The sequence below is a fragment of the Centroberyx gerrardi genome, chromosome 12, assembly GCF_048128805.1.
Source record: "Centroberyx gerrardi isolate f3 chromosome 12, fCenGer3.hap1.cur.20231027, whole genome shotgun sequence".
NCBI classification, from domain to species: domain Eukaryota; kingdom Metazoa; phylum Chordata; class Actinopteri; order Beryciformes; family Berycidae; genus Centroberyx; species Centroberyx gerrardi.
Window position 1 is genome coordinate 30718235 of NC_136008.1, and position 15473 is coordinate 30733707.

Sequence of the window (15473 nt, forward strand, 5' to 3'; positions counted from 1 at the left end):
AAAGTGGACTGATTGCGCTTGTCAAAAAAGTCGCCCCACAAGTTCTGTGGACTCATTGCATGTTACACAGAGAATCTCTCGCTGCCAAAGAAATGAGTGCTGAATTTGCTGACGTTATGGACACTGTTGTGAAGGCTGTCAATTTTATTAAGAGGAGTGCCTTGCAAACGCGTCTCTTTGCTTCTCTCTGCGATGCTATGGGAGAGGAACACAATGCGCTCCTTTACCATTCTGAGGTCAGATGGCTTTCTCGTGGATCAGTATTGGCACGCGTGTTCGAGTTACGCACAGCTATCCACGAGTTTTTAGTTTGTTAAAACCGTGCGGAGCTGGCTGCGGATTTCAATGACAATGTCTGGGTCACTAAACTGGCATATCTGGCGGACGTTTTCTCAGAGTTGAACAGACTGAACAGTTCTATACAGGGCCAAAATACACATGCCATTCAGCTGTATGACAAGATGAAAGGCTTTCTGAAGAAAATAAAAAGATGGAGAGAGCAAATCAGGGGAGGTAACATTTCCATGTTTCCGTCAATGGAGGAGTTGGCTGATTCTGCAGTGCTCTCGCCTGACGTGAAACGCGCAATTGTTGGACACTTGGAGGCACTCGAAAGTCAATTTGAAAAATGCTTTTCTGAGGCCGAGTCCTGGAGAAGGGACAAGACATGGATACAGTTTCCATTCTAACACAATGCATCAGACGGCTCAAACTTGACAGCCTCTGAGGAAGATCAGCTGATCGACCTATCCACAGACAGTACGCACAAGAATGTGTATGAGTCAAGGCCTCTCATCCAGTTCTGGATCTATTGCCAGAAAGCCTTCCACCAGCTGACAGCAAAGGCAATGGTGAGCCTTTTGCCTTTTCCAACAACTTATCTTTGTGAAAGTGGATTCTCCTCCCTCACCTACCTGAAGAGTAAATACCATTAAAGACTGCAGCCTGAGGATGATATGATGCTCTGCCTGACAACCTCCATCTCCCCCAGAATAGACAAGCTGTGTGCCACTCACCAGGGTCAGTCATCTCACTGAGGTAGGCCTATGTGTCATCCTGTAGCTAAAGTTAAGCTAAATGTTTAATTGTAAAAAAAAATAAAAGCCTCAATCTATAATAATCATCATCATCATCATCATCATCATCATCATCATCATCATCATCATCATCAATAATAATTATGTATAAACGTTTTAGCAACCGTAAGCATAATAACTGAGTATATAAAAAGGTTAATAAGGGATTATTAATATGTTATTATAGGCCAGGTTTAAAATGCAACACAATTTTTTTTTTTTTTTTTAATCTAGGGGGTCCCTGCTCTGTTTCTCTATCGACCAACGGGTCCTTGGGCTGAAGAAGGTTGAAGACCCCTGCCACAGACTGTATTAAAAAATAAACATGAAAACAATGTCGCAAATAAGCAAATGGAACATAACTTTACACACGTTAGCAAGCCCAGCTGACTGTACTCAACTGTAAATATTATCACCAAGTGGCAACACTTACCGATTGCACATTTGCTGTTGGGCCACATCCAGTTGGGACAAATCCATCTTTCAGGAGCAGTTTTGATGTAAATCCCGCTTTGTATTGACGCTCGTTTAAGAAGCAGTCCAAGGTAAAGCGGTTAGCACAAACATGCAAATTTGGACTAAATTTACTGTAGTCAGAACGTTATTGTAAAAACAATCTTTTTATCTTCCGATGCTGGGAGGCAATGTAGAGCTTTGTGTTCAGCCGTGAAGCCAAAAACGGAACATTTAGCATGTTTTGCTCTTGCTTTTGATATCTTCTAAGCTGTAGTAGCGAAGTAAAACAATGGCGGCCGAAAGCGCAGAGGGGAGTGGGAATGGTTATCCACCTTGGAGGTCGGCGTATGCAAATTGCTCCCCTTGGGACATCACAAGGGGAGCCAAATCAAAACGTCTTGTAGAAGCACATGTTTTCCCAGGAAGGAGGCTGGGGCAACAATGCAGAGGCATTCACTTCTCACATTCTGTGGGTTGTTAGGTTGAAGGATGACTAAAGTATATGTATATGGGCAAGGAAAAACGTGTTTTTCATAATATGGGACCTTTAATGCAGTGCTTCCCATACATAGGCTCATCTGTAATATCAAAAGTTGGTCAATGTAAAGACACTGATCTGAATTGATCTCTAATGTGAAGGGAAACATATAATTCTACAATTTGCTGCAAACGTGCATGTGTTAGTAACAGTATTGTAAACAATAACACTTTGTAATTGGAGATGTGTAAATCTGTTCAACACTCAGAGAGTTAACATGAGCAGTGCAGTGTAAAGACTGGCATAAATCTGATGCCATTTTTAATAAATCTTGAAAAAGCAAGACCATGTTTGAGTCTCAGTGAGTGGACAGTAATGGTAATTCATTGTTCCATTCTGTTTATGTATTTCATATGTAGTTTCATATTTGAAACTAATAGAAAGAAATAGAAGTAAATATATTGAGTGTGCAGTGATGGAAATTTTATTTTTGTTTATTTTTTTATTTATTTTTTTGGCTTGCAAGTATGAAACAAATGGCCCAAAATAATTTTCCTTGAGTCTCCTGTAAGTACTCTGTGAGGGGAGCTTACTCTACATTCAGGGTTTCAACATGTTGACATGTTGGCATCTCATAGCGAGCTTGATGTGGTGGATTGTTTCCAAGCTAATGTGTTGACAGTCTTCTGTCTTAACTGCAAATGAGACTGCTTGCAATTTCAAAAAAAGATTTAAATTTACTCAGTTCTGTAAATCCACAATTTGGCTTTTATGAAGAGTTTTTTCAAAGTAATGCACACACACAAGGTGACTAGCTACCTCCATGGGCACCACACAGGTTAGGATAGTCTAGCAGTGCAATATGGCTTTTTACCTGGTGTGTGTGTGTGTGTGTGTGTGCGCGTATATGTCTGTATGTAGCTGCTGTACCTCCACTGTTCAATGTCAGTAGGCAGTGCCCCGTCCCACAGCTCCAAGTCCTGCAACTTCAACATGGCTGCCAGCAGGTAAGCAGCCACCTTCATCACCAATTGCAAATGCAATTAACATGCTTCAACTTTAAACCTGCAATAAGTGATATCAGACTTTATAACCAATGCTGAAACTAACGTGTGCTATGTGGAGATTTCATTGAGACATAATGATATAAACCAGTATCCACACAGCAGCCAGCTGTGTTGCTGTTTTCACCTCATTTCTAAAGCTTGTTGTCAAATTCCCTCCGGAAGGAAGCTCCTCCTGCTCCATTCAGTAGCTTTTCATGTTTTTAAAACTAGCTTGTCTCCCTCGCTGTTTAAAGATGGCGCTCTCCCCCTCCCATTCCTGAAAAAAATTCTCATAATGGCGGAATTGATGAAGCGAGTGAGTAAACTTATTAAACTAGTAAACTTGCTACCTGCCTCTTCACTTGTCATTGTGGGACATGTAACCTTCAGCAGGAGAAAAATCTGGCAAAGCGAGACTGGTAACCAGCAACACTTTTCCATAGGTACGTTTAGCTTAGCTGATAGCCTTTATGCACAGTTTGTCCTTAGGGGCCTCGGCAGTCCAGCAGCTTTGCTGTGCTTTATTTACAAATGTGTTGCGGTTTCTGTCACCCTCTAATGGTCAGAAAATCGTTATATAGTTCACCCAAAAATGAAAATTCAGTCATTATCTAATCACCCCCATTCCAGCTGAAACTCGGGTGGAGTTTGTTAGTCCATACAACATATAACTATGGTTATTTTCCGTTATATTTTGAACCATGAAGTCAGGTCAAGTCCAATCCCTAGCAACTTCAGTTATTTTGGAGAAGGCTTCTACGCCGTTCTGCTGTGGAGCTCAGGGCCTGCTGTATGGACTAAAAAACTTCACCCAAGTTTCAACTGGCATGGGGGTGTAGATAATGACTGAATTTTCATTTTTGGGTGAACTATTCCTTTAAGACTAATCCATCATGGATGGCACCCTTGGTCTATCCTTAAATATATCCCTTAATAAGTCCCTTTATAAATATCATTTTTTCACGGATATATTTATTGGTACTTTAATTTTAATTGACAAAAGTAACATAACAATTTCAACAAGTAATGAAAGGAAAAAAGTGTCTAAAAGGGAAAAAAAAGATTTAATTAAAAAAATGTTTTAAAAAATTCTCTGCTACAACTTTTTTTTTGCCTGTGTGTAGGTGGGAGGAGCTGGAGGCCCTGCCCTCTGTATGCTTCTGCTGTGAATCCATGTGTATAGAGACGCAGAGCTGTAAGTCTTGAGAATTTAGTCACACAAAGTTGGCAAATTATCCAAACTCACAACACACAAGCTGTTAACTCAAAATGATTAAACATAAATCATTAACAATAAATGATGGGAGAATAACACTGACTACCAGTGGTGTCATCTCTTCCTCTGTTTGTCTCTTTGCCTTACTCTCTCAGTGTCTTTCTTTCTTGGTTCCTTCCTCAGGGCTGTCCTCTGTCTCTCCAGCTGTCAGGAGTCTGGTCAGCAGTCCGGGCTGGCATATTGGAGGAAAGGATGAAGACAAAACAGGGATGAGGGTGACATCTTTCCAAGCAGAGGAGGGAAGAGAAGAGGAGGATCGAGAAGAGAAGAGAAAAGAGGAAAGGATGGAGGAAGATCTTATGAAATTTAAAGGCTTGACGGTTCTACAGGAGTCAGAAGTCGGCCCTGTGGAGGAGAAAGAGGCCATTCTTAAAAAAAGTTATCCGCTCCTTGCTGGGGAAGAAATGTGGGGGAGGGGTAGGGCAGGAGGTACAGTGAGCCAGCAGGGAAAGGGAGAAGAGGAAGAGGGTGAGAGAGAAGAGGTGATCATGGAGAAGACAAACAGCCACCTGACAGGAGTAGGAGCAGTAAATGGCATCATTATGTCTGCTAAGAGCTCAGAGGTCAATAGTGAAGGGGAAGGCCACAATGGGCTGGAGGAAAAGGAGGTGGTGTTAAGTACCAAGAAGAGTTCTGCTAGTGGTCCATCTAGTGGCATCAGTAATACTACTGCTGGAAGAGATAGGTATTATGGTACCAGTAATATCACTACAAGTTACAGTTTTGGTATCGGTAATGTTAATACCACTAATATCACTACAAGTTACAGTTTTGGTATCGGTAATGTTAATACAAGTAAACATGGTCCTGCTATAAGTAATGTTTCCACAGCTGGGTCTGCTATCATTAAACTTATTTCTAGTGGTGATAATACTACGACAAGTAGAGCTAGTTCTAGTGGCAGTAATATTACAACCAGGAGAGATAGTTTTGGTATTAGTAATGTTACCAGTGAAAGTCGTGGTCATAGAGTTGGGTTTGGTAACATAATAGATGGGTCTACTACCAGTAGACTTGGTTCTGTTAAAGACTCAGACGTCCATAAGAGTCAGGCTGGCAATGGACTGGAGCTATTACCTGGGACATATTCCAGCACCAGTAGCTTTAAAATGGACCACCCTGGCCCTCTTGATGTCAGAGAGTCACGGAAGACCAGACTAGGCTCTGCTTTTGATGAGTTGGAGAGGATCAGGTGGGTAGAACAGGGTGAGTCTGTCAGTGAAACAGGGGACATGATGCCTGCTAGAATACCAGGGCTACTAGGTGGTTCTGATACCACTAAAGGTCCAGATGGTATTAATGGTGTATTTCAGAGTCTATGGATTACAGGGTTAGAATCAGACCAGTCTACTCATCAAATTGTGACCAGGGCACCATTCTTGGTAGCAGGGTTACTAGATGGTTCTGATTTAGATTCTGGTCCCAATCAAGTCGAAGCTCTCCATCAGGATCAGTTTACTGGAGCCGTGAAGGCCAAGCAAGCAGTCATGGTACAAGGAAAATTTTCTGGTTCCAGTATAGGACCAGCTGTGGTCAGTTCTGGTACTCTTGGCTCAGAGCAGATAAGTCGAGAGAACCCTGCTAACTCTGCTGTGGTCATAGTTACCACTAAAGTCTCAGAGACTGGCCAATTGACCAATAGGGAGTGGGCAGAGGCGGTGTCAGGGTGGGATCGGCAGAGGGTGGGGTTTGTGGTGGAGCGGCCAATACAGGTGGATGGGGAGTTGAGGCAGAAAGGGACGGACGTATTAGGTGTGGAGAAAATGAATAGAATTAATTGGGTAGACCAAAGGCTGGATAGAACAGGAAAGTGAGAGGGAAAGAAGACAAGAGGGGCAGAGGTTTGGTGTTGGAGGAGGATGAGAGGTTGGGGGAGCACTTCAAGGTCATAATGGGGAGATCAGGAAGTCATACAAGCAGTGACTACAGGTGGAGTTGAGATGGTTCCTGCCGGGAGGCCTAAGGCCTGGCAATTAGCTATTGGAACAACCTAATATGGACCATCTGGGATTAATGGCAACACTAGAACCTCACTAAAATTCTGACCCAAATCTCGAGGACGATCTATAGCTCTAGAACTGGAACATTTGGAGTGTAAATGTAAACACCTGGACCCGGGGTAGACCTTGACTCTCAGTCTAGACTAGATTGGAGCAGAAGAGGCTGCTGAAGGTCCAAGTAGTCCCCTTGACCTTCACCTGGGTGGACCATGATGACAAGACCATGCCTTGACAAGGATAATAGTTGTATACATTTTAAATAAAAATAAAACATGAGGAACACTTCATTTGTCATCTTGAAAATAATGCACACTAGTAGTGCACCAAGTCAGTTTCAGTTTCATTTATTAAAGTTTGACAAGGCAGGGTACAACAGCATAAAAACACAGTTTTTAAACAGTGAATCCTGAAATGCGTCAGACATTACAGCAATCAACATCATAGGCAGAAGCATAAAATTAAGAACATAAACCCTAAAATAAATAGGTCATTTAAATAGGTCATTTAAAAAACAATTTAAGAGCACGAGAAATAAAAGAGAGTTCATGTCTTTTGGTTCTGCTCGTGGGCACTACGTATTCCCTGCGCCGATGAAGCGAGTAAGTGGGTGTTGAGGCTGCAAGCAGAAAACCATGCAGGGGGATGAGCTATCCTTGAGTATGTTGGTGAGGGTACGCAGGGTGGCCTCATCACGCCTTTCACTCAAAGATGGAAGAGAAGAAGACGGAATGCCAATAATCGTGCAGCATCGCTTTTGTACCCACTCCAGCTCCTCGGAGAGGCCTTTTGTCAGCCCACCCCAAATTGGGCTGGCATACTCAAGGATTGGACGGATGAAGGTCAGGTATATTTGTTTTAGAACGTCACATGGAAGACCAGCTCTTTTGGCAACACTGAGGTAATAGATCCTTGGCCGTGTCTTTGAGAGCATATACTTAACGCAGGCATCCCATGACAAATCAGATGATATCTGAACTCCGAGCAGTTTAAAGGTGGAGACTCTACTGATGTTTTGTCCAGAAATTGTTGGAGGTGGAGGAGAGGTGATGTTGTCCTCTCTCCTGGCACTGATTACCATATCCATGGTCTTAGCTCCATTCATTGCCAGTGAAAACTCCTGTCCCCATTCAACCACAGAATCCAAGGCCTTCTGAGACATGCCAGGTAGAGACCCCATCAGGAGCTCTGTGATTGTAAGGTCATCGGCATATTTCACAGGGATAACAGAAGGAGGCAGACGTGTATCCAGGCTGTTGATGCAAATGACAAAGAGCAATGGGGATAATAGCCCCCCCCCGGGGGACACCGGCTGGTATTGCACAGGGATCAGACACACAGGAACCCCACTGCACCCTTTGCTCTCTGTCACTCAGATAGCTCCTAACAATGAGCCAAAGGGGGCATCTGACAGACATGTCAGCCAGTGCATGAAGCAATTGACCAGGGGCGGCTGACCAATAGAGGGCGATAGGGCGCCGCCCTCCTTGAGTCACAATAATAATAATGATGATAATAATAAATTATAAAAATTTTCAAGACAGTTTGTAAAAAATAATAATAATGATGATAATAATAAATTATACAAATTTTCAAGACAGTTTGTAAAAAATAATAATAATGATGATAATAATAAATTATACAAATTTTCAAGACAGTTTGACCTGCCTCTGAATATCATAGTCCAATCAGCCGCAGCGTCAAGTCGAGTTCCGTGGAGTACCGAGCCTTTCGGGCGATTTCAGTCTGGCTGAAAATCACCCAGATCGCTCTGATAGACTTTAATGTTAAGGCAATTTTTTTCTAACTGCAGGCACTGCAATGCAATCTCTATGGGTTCCGGGTGGGCTTGCGCTAACGTGTTTTCGTCATACGTAACCTGGTGCATTCATGTGCTCCTCGGATGGTCCCATTTCCGTTGGGAAGTCGTTCTTCCGACTTCGGTGTGTTCATGAGCTTTTAAGTCGTAATGTGGAAACAACATGGACGCTACAAAGAAGATGTGTTGTATTTTATTTTATTGCTTAGAGCGTTTAAACAACACGTTGATAGCTGTTTCCACATTTGCTTTACGGTCGGGGTCTCATTTTTCCGATTATTCCGAACACCTGAATGCAGCGATCACGTTCAAGTTCAAAAATGGCTAACGTTACCTCAACTCAGAGAAGCAACTCGATCGTGTCGTTAAGAGAAATACCGTTCAGTCGTCGTAGTAATCAGGATAAATTGGCAACTAAAGAATTAGGACCACCCCGACCAAATTTAAATATCAAACAAGTATCTACAAAGGGAGGGAAATCGTATAACCGTGGATTTTCGCGGAGCTGGTATGAGCGGAAAACGTGGCTAGCAGGATGCGAAGTAGCTAACGCTGTGTTCTGCTACCCATGCATTTTGTTCCATCCTGATGGCAGCACGGACACCGCATGGACAACTACGGGTGTCACCGACATGCATCATCTCTCGGAGAAGGTGAAAAAGCATGAAACATCGAAGATGCATATGGACAGTTGCCTGAAACTTTCGGCTTTCGGGAGGGTCAACATTGCCACACAGTTGGACGAGAGCTACAGGATAACTGTGCGTCGTCACAACGACGAGGTGAGCAAGAACCGCCACATTCTAAGCCTGTCTTATCGACTGTGTGAAGTTTTGTGGAGTGTTCGAGTTAGCCTTGCGAGGCAAAGATGAAAGTGAGGGCTCCAGCAACCCAGGGATTTTTCGTGGACTGGTCGACTTAGTGGCGTCGCTAGACGAGGTGTTTGAGGAGCACTTGAAAAATGCCACAGTCTTCAAGGGCACGTCAAAGACTGTGCAAAATGAGCTGCTTGATTGCATGCTATCAGTCATCAGGAAACGTATCTTGGAGGAGGTGAAGTCAGCTAGATTCGTAGCAATCCAAGCAGATGAGACCATGGACGTTTCTACACAGACTCAGTTGGTGCTTGTGTTGAGATACATCGACGGGAACCATGCTGTGCAAGAATGTTTCTTTGAATTTGTCCCTATCTTGGATGCAACGGCTGACTCGATTGCCAGTGCGATTTTGGAGAGACTGAACAGTCTTTTCACTGACGATGACAAAGGTAAACTCATCGCGCAAGCATACGACGGGGCCAGTGTGATGAGGGGAGAGGGGGCTGGTGTGTGCATTGCTAAGCACACCAGCTGAATTTGATCATGCAGCAAGCCACTTCTCACATCCCAGCAGTGAGAGTTTTTTTTTCCGATTTGGGTGGCATTAGCAGTTTTTTTACCCGGTCGCCCAAACGCACTAGCATTCTCGACCAGATTGTTGGACGAAGGCTGCCAAGAGCATCGTCCACAAGATGGAACTTCAACAGCAGAATCGTGAACACTGTCTATGAGAACCTAGATGACCTCATAGAGTGTTTCGAATCCATCAGGACAGCCAGCTCATTTAATAGCACCACAGTGAGGGAGGCATCTGGCTTCCTGAGGATGCTGCAGGATGATGACTTCCAGTTTTTCCTGCAGCTATTTCATCAAATCATGCCTCACGTTGACATGATGTACCAGCAGCTGCAGAAGAAGGACATTGACACGGTCTTCATCAAACGTGCCCTCCAGAGCTTCACAAGCAGTGTGCAGGCCATAAGGTAACATCAAATAATATTGTTCATACCTTCTCAATATAGAACCTTGTCATAACCAAATGTATGCATGCTGTGATGTAAGCCTATATGGTAACAAGGTTTAGACACTCAAAAGTAGGAAACTAATTTAGTCATCTGCATCTTTGGAAATTGTAATTACCCTTAGCAATTTTGATATTTTCCCAGCCATTCCCAGAAAATATATCTAAAACAGACAGTTTGTATTGCTTCTGGTTTTCTAAGACAGGAATTGTAGGTATTGTCAATGACATACTGTCTCGTTCATATACTAACAAACACTGTTTGTCACTGTCACTGTCTGTCTTCCTTCAGGGACCAAAGCTCATCTTAAGAGCAGCAGCAAGTAGCAACAGGAACCACAAGATCAAGGAGGGCCTTGGGAGAAAATGAGAAGCAGAGGCTGTCTAAAGAGGTATCAGCATTTATTATTGACCATTTAAGTAGGCCTACTCAACTGTTGGAACCCAGTGTTGGAAAATCACCCACTCTGTTTTTACAGAGTTACATTCAGGGATGGATGGTAGCAGTCCTTTTTACTCTTAGTGTACTTCCAAAGTGTGAGATACTCGTTTACTTGAGTATTTCCACATCTCTCAACTTTTTGCTTTCACACCACTATATATCCAAAGGAAATTTGGTAGTTTTCCACTACATCTATCTGGACCCATCATACTCTCAAGGATACAGTAAAAGGCTTAGATCAGACACAATTATGTGTGTGTGTGTGTGTGTGTGTGTGTGTGTGTGTGTGTTACTGACGTCTATATATATATATATATATATATATATATATATATATATATATATATATATATATGTATATGTATTATTTTTTTTGACAGGTCTGCGACACAATCCTGGCCCACGCCAAAGAAAGGTTCTCCTTCACCAACCACCTTGTGAGTGCCACGCTGCTACAAGGAGAGATGTTTGAACAGCACTGCCATACATTCCCTGTTGAGGCTCTGAACACCACCATCAGGGCATACCCCATGCTGAATAAGGCGAAGCTCAAGACTGAACTGTCCCTTATCTACGAGAGTCCCGAATTCAAGGGCTGCTGTGGTGCACTGGCGCTGTACCAGGTTCTACAGAGGTACAACCTCCAGGAGACTTTATCTGAGACTGTGGCTCTGTTGAACATCCTCATAACCACTCCCATGACAACGGCTGAAGCTGAGAGGTGTTTCTCGACCTTAAAGAGAATCAAGACATTCCTGCGAAACGCAATGGGACAGGAACGTCTGAATGCACTGCCCATGCTTTCCATGGAGAGGGAACTAGTCAGGAACATGCCTGATTTCAATGAGAGGGTAATTGATCACTTTGCTGCTTTGAAAGAGAGACGAGCAAAATTCCAATATAAGTGAGTAATGTAATAGTGAAATAATAAATGTAAATAGTGAGTTATATGATTGCACTTATTATATCTCCCCAATAGTTGAATTGTAAATAGTTTTATTCATTGCACATTATCAGCCCCAGTGCCACTGTTCTTTATTCTGCTCTATAAAGTAGTTGCCTTTACATCCAAAGGTGTCTTGAGGGTGAACTGATAAATGGCAACCCATCTGTTGATGATCACTGTGGAATGTTCATTCATTGTAGAGCCAAACTCATTATTCAAGACATTGACAATGAACTCCAGGATGTAGCTGTCCACAAATACTGTACAGTATGTAGCCTAAGGAACAATCCTTGTCTTATGTATGTTGCCATCTAGTGGTTACTATGTGATGTGCACTGTAACTGTAATAAGTAGTAGGCTATGCCTACGTTCATTTCTTTGTTTAATCAGAACACAACTAGCTACAAAATACATTTTCTAGATTTGCTGCACCTAAAATAAAATGTTATCTGATGAAGACTGAATCAGATTATTGTGAGTGTAATTTTATTTGATTAATGGTAAAGCAGGTCTCTCTTGACATTCAAAAGTATTTGTGAGGGCAAACTGATGACAATTTATCTGTTGATGACCACAGTGGATTGTTCAGTCATTGTAGAGCCAAACTAATTTTATTCAAGACATTTACAATGAACTCCTGGATGTAGCTGTCCACAAGTACTACAGTATGTAGCCTAAGGAACAATCCTTGTCTTATGTTGCTGGTAGTATCGCTACGTGAGGTGACCAGAAAAAACAAATTGTACAATGCAATGTGACAATGTCAAGTTAGCTAGCTGACTTAGGTTAATTTACCCATTGAACGGGTCACTTTAGCCATCATCGCAACAATTGCCCCCCCTGAGAAATTTGGCAGGAGCCGCCACTGCAATTGACAGTGCTTTATTGTGTCAAAAGCACGGGAGAAATCAACAAAAACAGCATGAACGTCCATTTTGGGGTTGTTATTGAGTGCTTCGTGCCAGCATTGCAGGATCTGAATCAGAGCAGTGACCGTTGATCTATTAGCCATAAACCCATGTTGTGATGGGGCAATTTTGGAATTTGTGTCCTCCAGAAGGGCATCCCTTAGGACCCCTTCATACACTTTGCCAACACAACTGACTAATGAAATTTGATGGTAGTCAGCTGGAAAGCTGGGCTTTGCTTTTTTGGGAACAGCTTTGACCAAGGCTTCTTTCCATTGATTTGGGAAAATATTGTGTTGGATACATGTATTAAAAACATCACATAACACAGGCGCCAATTCTTCATGAAAAGTCTTTAATACCCAAGAGGGAATGCCGTCAGGTCCGGCTGCCTTCCTCGCATTAACTTTGCGGAGTCTAGCTTTAACCTGCCCAATGCTCAGGAGAGGTATAGCACCATTTGCCAGCTTGTGAGTAACATCCGCCTCAGATGGAATAGAATGGTCCACTTGGTCCCATACTGAAGCAAAATGCTTGGCCAGAGTGTCACACTCACGCTGCAAGATATTGGGGTCTTGTGGTACCACAGCTCACCCATCATCGTCCAAGTGCTTTAACAGAATTAAACCACTGTTTTGAGTTAGAGCACCGCAGCTCCTCCAATTCTTGATTTTTTTGACAATAGTTGATTGTAGATTTCTGTAGGCAGTTTTGTCGCCAGAGCAGAACACATGCTGTCTCTCTTTAATCAGATTTTTAATTTGTACAGTCATCCAGGGCTTGTCATTGTTGGTAATTGAGACTCTCTTTAGTGGGATAGCTTTATCCAGGATGGACCCAATAGTGGAAGTGAAGGCCATAACCTTAACCTCAGGGTCAGTGGCCTCATGAATGGGGGGAAAAATCAGTAGTGTTCATAAGAAGACCCAGCTGCCTCATTTCCTCAGGTGTGCATTGATGTACTGTATGGGCTTGGAGGGCCATTTGCCAGTGTTCCACATGATGGTTTGATGGTCAGAAGTGCCAACAGGGGGCAGATGCACAGGTGGCTCATACATGGAAGAAATGTTGGTAAAAATTGAATCAAGTTGACTGGCTTTTCTCGTTGCACCAGCCACAACTTGCTTCAGTCCATGTCTGATGCAGATGGTTTCAGACTTGTACCTATTTGTGTCCCCAAGAATGACAACTGCAGCATGCTAGTAATTGCGTCTTTGCCTAGTCAACTGTGATTCGGTGCCAGCTGTGGTTTCACAGAAAGTTGGGCGATTACCAACAATTGTGCGTATTGGACGATTAAAATTTTTTCCAGCTTTCTTACCCCTCGGGCGAGATCTAAGTCGTAGTATTCCATTGAACTGAAGTATTGACTTAACTTCCGAGGCCAGGGGCGTAGCAAGTTTCCTCAGGCTTCTTAAAAAATGTGTATTGGCGATATATCCAAGTTGTGCCATTATCACCAAAAAAACAGGAACATTGACTTAAAAAATTTCCAGTAGTAGTCACCATCCAGATCCACTATGAAGGAGAAGGCCGCGTTTCCTAGAATCCATCCAAAATCCCTGAAGGTGGATTTCATCCACATGTCTTGGCCCTCAGATTACCCATGTTGTCTTTCAAAGATTTGATTTGTCTATGTATTTCTTAGTTAATACTGTGTTAAAATCAATAAATAGAGCAAAAAAAATATATATATCTTGGAGCCCAGATTCATGTGGCTGCCCTTAGAAGAGCCACCTAAACATTAAGTGCATGGCTATGAAGCCTTTATCTGACATGGGAAGGTTGCCTGATCGTACTGATGGCCTACCTATTACCTTTGATTTTGTGTCTATACCTTTATGACATTGGAGCTCCTCCAAAAAATGACATTTCATGACATTCACAATAGCTTGCAAAACATTTAAACTGTGACTAGAAGCTATGATTTATTCAATAATCTTCACACGTAACCTACATGTCACTTACGTTTTCTGTATTCTTGACACCATTTCAACTAACTCAACCAGTGGCTAGATGGAAACCCTACATCCTCTGTGCTTAGAAATGGCAAAACTCAGTTGTTTCCCAGGAATGATACACTTGACTGCATAAAAAAGTGTTGAAGTCCCTGGTAGTAGCATTTGAGCAGCAAATTAATTTGTCCACTGTTAGGAAGAGCCCTAACCATCAAATTGGCTTTGTACATGAAGGTGAGCAAGTCGAGTAAGATTATGTAGGCACAAGTTAGGCAGTTGGGTTCAAGTCAAGGTTTGGAAATGTGAGCAGGATTTGGGGATTTTTATAAATGTATACATGCATTCACATATACACAAAATTACTACTACACTAGTAATTAAGAGACAACAGATGAAGCTAAGAACAATAAACAAAAGGGCGTTCCATTCTGTTCACATTTATAGTTACTGCAGTTATTGCAGGATGTCTCAAAGGTATAATGTAATCAATCAATTTTCCCCATATTCTATTAAATTTGTCCTGTTAGAGCTTTAATGCAAAGGTTAACTTCTCCATTACGTACAATATATCACATGAATAACATCAGTCCAGTCATCAATTGATGGTATTTCTGGTTTCAGCCATTTCCTTGCAAGGGCATTTTTACCCACAGCGAACAGAATTGTGAGATGTTTATTCTCTAGGTCCCCGACTTCAAACTGTATATTCCCCATGTATATTACTTGACACTTAAATGGGATATCTACTTTAAAAACCTTCTCCAAGACTTTATGCACTTCCACCCATTATGGGCTACATGATGAGCAACCCCAAAACCTCTTCTGTATGGAAGTAATGAAGAATCTAATAATTTCCAGCAGAACCCCTTTTGCATCTTGTCTGCGAGTTTCTTCGTGATAACAGATCAGCACTGTGGGGGAAGACTGTGAGATTGAAAGGAAAGGGCACTGACCTCAACCTAAATTACCTCATTTCCACCCCTAAAACATGGTACCAAGGAACAGACCTGATAAACAGCCATAAAACTCCAATACACAGCCCTGTCTGTTAATCCCCAATGAGTCAGAAAGTCTGGGATGAGACCTGCATTAAAGACAGATAAGCCACAAGGGGGCAGTATCATCATATTTTAGCTGCAGGCTCACACCAGCACTAAATTCATGCTCAAGCCTCAAAGCCTTTTCCTTTCTGTCCACTAGGTGGCCTCACTTCATTTCTCAATGTACTAGCT

At 42.4% G+C, this 15473-nt stretch overlaps 1 long non-coding RNA gene across 1 annotated transcript; it reads left to right on the forward strand.

The window, feature by feature from the left end:
- The first annotated feature begins 9626 nt into the window (after nucleotides 1–9626).
- On the forward strand, nucleotides 9627–11213 carry LOC139910600 (uncharacterized). Its single transcript, XR_011784580.2, has 3 exons — nucleotides 9627–9949; nucleotides 10280–10379; nucleotides 10810–11213. It is a non-coding gene; the product is annotated as an uncharacterized LOC139910600 (long non-coding RNA).
- The last annotated feature ends 4260 nt before the right edge of the window (nucleotides 11214–15473 follow it).